Source organism: Tenrec ecaudatus, chromosome 5, assembly GCF_050624435.1.
Source record: "Tenrec ecaudatus isolate mTenEca1 chromosome 5, mTenEca1.hap1, whole genome shotgun sequence".
Taxonomy (NCBI): domain Eukaryota; kingdom Metazoa; phylum Chordata; class Mammalia; order Afrosoricida; family Tenrecidae; genus Tenrec; species Tenrec ecaudatus.
This window is the reverse complement of record NC_134534.1, coordinates 82,884,398-82,888,279: the sequence shown is the minus strand read 5'-3', so window position 1 is coordinate 82,888,279 and position 3,882 is coordinate 82,884,398. Positions and strand designations below refer to the sequence as shown.

At 43.6% G+C, this 3,882-nt stretch overlaps 1 non-coding gene across 1 annotated transcript; it reads right to left on the bottom strand.

Annotated features, from left to right (window-relative positions):
- Positions 1-1,982: 1,982 nt before the first annotated feature.
- LOC142449596 (small nucleolar RNA SNORA70) lies at positions 1,983-2,115 on the bottom strand. Its single transcript, XR_012784734.1, has one exon. It is a non-coding gene; the product is annotated as a small nucleolar RNA SNORA70 (small nucleolar RNA).
- Positions 2,116-3,882: the final 1,767 nt, after the last annotated feature.

Below are 3,882 nucleotides of genomic sequence, written 5' to 3'. Positions count from 1 at the left end.
GTGGAGAGCAAATGCCTTGAGAATGATTGGGGCAGGGAATGTATGGATGTGCTTTATACAATTGATGTATGTATATGTATGGATTGTGGTAAGAGTTGTATGAGTCCCTAATAAAATGTAAAAGAAGAAAAGAGAAAAAAATGATTAGGGCAAAGACTGTACAGATGTGCTTTATACAATTGATGTATGTATATATATGAACTGTGAAAAGAATTGTATGAGCCCCAATAAATTGTTAAAATTAAAAAAAAATGGAACATATGCTAAATTAATAGCTCACGTTAATTTCCAACTTCTAAAGATAACTTACAAGACAATTTCATCTACTTGGAGATTGTTTACAGTAAATATCCTGAATAATTTAAATAGGAGAGAATACTTAAAGAAGACAAGATAGGTGCATGAGCAAATATGGTAAAGAAACCTGATGGTGCCCAGCTATCAAAAAATATATATATAGCATCTGGGGTCCGAAAGGCTTGAAGATAAACAAATGGTCATCTAGCTGAGAAGCAACAAATCCCACATGGAAGAAGCACACCAGCCTGGGTGATCATGAGGTGTCGATAGGATCAGGTATCAGGCATCAAAACCCAGACCAAAATAATCATATCATTGTGAATGAGAGGGAGTCTGGAGTGGAGACCCAAAGCCCATCTGTAGACAATTTGACATCCCCTTACAGGAGGGTCACAAGGAAGAGACAAGCCAGTCTGGGTGCAGTATAGCACTGATGGAACATACAACTTTCCTCTAGTTCTTTAATGCTTCCTCTATCCTACCCTGTACTATCATGACCCTAATTCTACCTTGCAAATCTCTCTAGACCAGAGCATGTACACTGGTACAGATAAGAGCTGGAAACACAGGGGATCCAGGAAACATAAACTCCTCAGGACCAATAATGAGAGTAGCAATACCAGAAGAGGAAGGGGAAGGTGGGAGAAGAAAGGGGAAATGAATCACAATGATCTACATATAACTCCCTCCCAGGGGGGATGGATAACAGAAAAGTGGGTGACAGAAGACATTGGTCAGTGTAAGACATGTAAAAATAATAATTTATAAATTGTCAAGGGTTCATGAGGGAGGGAGGGTCCAGGGGGAAGGGGAAAAAATGAGGAGCTGATACCAAGGGCTCAAGCAGGTAGTGTTTTGAAAATTATGGAAACAAATGTAAAAATGTGCTTGACATAATCATAATGGATGATGGATGGATGGATGGATGGATGGATGGAGATAAGAGCTGTATAAGCCTCCAATAAAATGATTTATTTAAAATCAGAAAATTATCAATATTTACTATGAATAATTAAGACAAATACTTAGAAAATACTTTGTGGTGCACTATACAATAACCAAGGGAAAATGCTGGATTAAACATTCAAGAATGAAACTTCTAATTGGTAAATCTAGAAATCTGCAATATTTGTAAAATTGTCAAGTATACTATGTTCACAAGGTCTCACTTATAAATCAAAGTTGTATGAATCTGGCATTTGGGTTTGCTGCATAATGAAATGCCACCCGGTTTGTTTTTTTGTTGAGGAAGTTCAGTTTATTTGGTGGGCACAGGTGAGACCAGGCGCAGGGCTACCCTGGTCTTCATGAATGCGGGACCCACCACTTGACCAAGGAGCCACGGCTGGGGATGTATTTGACTCCACAGCCATCTGGGACCAGGTGCTTCTCAGCCACCTTGTCCTCAAACTCATCCTAATTAAACTTGATGAAGCCCCACTTCTTGAAGGTGTGGATCTTCTGGCATGCAGGGAACTTGAACTTGGCCCTGCTTAAGGCCTCACTCACGTACTCCTTGTTGTGAAGCTTGGTGTGGATCGACATGATAACCTGACCAATGTGGACTCCGACCACTGTACCTTGGGGTTCCACAAAAGCACCTCGCATCGCATCCCATTTTGGAGGGTAGGTTAGGGGGCAACAGAAATTAACCAGACCAGAGTCATCGAAAAGCAGCAAAGGGTTGTCTCCCAGGTCCCTGAGGGTAGCCTATACTTGCCAACAGGCTGCCTTCACCACCGTGGAGCCTTGCTCTTTGCAGCCACTGCACATAGGCCCGCACAAGGAGGAGGGTGTCGGCTAAATTGGCTGCAGGAAATGCCACCCACTTTAGTGGTTTAAGAGAACAACCGTTTAGGTGACCATGAGTCTGCAAACTGGGCCCAGCTGGGTGGCTTTTCTGCTGGTCTTGCCGGTGCTCATGCATGAGGCTACTTTCTTTCTAACTACCGCCACCTTAATTTTAAAAGAAGGGATGAGCACAAAGTAATTGAAAAATCAACTTCCTCTGGAGCATTACTGTGTGTTGCGAAGGATGACAAGTACAGGACCTTTGGGTACTTAAAAAAAAGTTGATCCCCTCATTATTCACTTTACAGGCGAGGAACCAGATACTTCAAAGCTTAAATGGTTAATAGATTGACGGAGAATGCTTTAAATTATACTTTAGAACTGTGAGTTTGTATGTTTTAACTCCACATTTTATCATGTAAGGGTTCACTGGGTTGCCAGCGGCCCTCACTTACATGTGAGGGTGAGTCCCGTCTTCAGCACATTGTAAGGCTGGCTCATCGTCAGCAAGCGTTCAAAGATGCATTGAAGAGCATCTGACCCCCATCCAGCACACTGGTGTTGAAAACCTGCGATGACTTCTATAATATGACTCAAGTCTGCATGGAAAAACACCAAGCTTCTCTCAAACAGCCCACGGTTCCCTTGGGCCGAATTTGAAATGCCTTTTCCAGTCTGTGCCTCCCACAAGGCTACTGAAGGGAATCTCTGCTGAGCACCCTGTTCCTCTCCTTAGGGTGGGTGCTTCCTCGCGCGTTCAGCCAGAGGAAGATGCAGGCCGATAGTGCAGGACCGACATGGAGGCAGCCACCCAACAGAGGGCCCCTCTAGGCAGCAGATTGTGTGAGCCAAAACCAGAACTCCCAGGAGGGAGGAGGGAGCAAGGAAAAGAATGGAGGGGGCTGGTGAGGCCTGAGCAGATAAGGATCTGGTGTTCTCCCTCCTTTTCCTTGTTCCTCGGGGTTGGCCACTGGGTCTCACCCACCCTGGGCCTTTTAACTGTCAGGGAGCCAATGCCCAGCACTGGGCCCAGCCCTTGTCAATGACATGTGAGCTGTGTGTGTTCCAAGCTTGCTTTCCTGCCTTTCTGCAAGAAAAACAAACTTGAACTGGACCCCAACAAACATGACAGGAAAAATAACAACCCTTGTCCGGGGCTGATACTGCAAATGGCTGGTCGCCACACCCCTAAGCCTACCCCTGTCATAGACAGGAGCAGATCCTTTCTTGGCCTCTAAGAGAGAGATCATCGACAGAAAATGCCAGAAATCTTCAGTGTGTGGGTGGCCACGGCTAGTCCTTCTGGGTGGGTAGGAAGGCTACTGCAAGAGGCCTTTCTGAAAAATAATTAAAATAATTGTTGAAAGAGTATCAGCATCAATATTTAATTGGATAATAAATCTGTATTCAGTTTTCATGGAGGGAAACTAACTTAGTCTGATATCTATACTTAGTCTGATATCTTCCCCAGTATGGACACATTCTTTGAGTGCCCAGCTTATGTGACGAGAAGAAACTAATAATAATAATATACTCAACCTGTTAATTGTCATCAGACCTGACCTTTAAAGTGAAGTCAAGGACAATTGCATTAGGAACCCTAGAAACCCATTTTTTTAAATATTTTCGAACATTCCCAAGAGGTATGATTCATCAGTTATGGACACCATGAGCCAGTAACTCTGCGGATTTTCCTTAAGAGACAAGGCGCTGGAAGAAAAACTTGCATTTGCCGGTCAGAAATGTTAGGCACTGGACTACTAACTGAAAGGTTGCCAGTTGGAATTCACT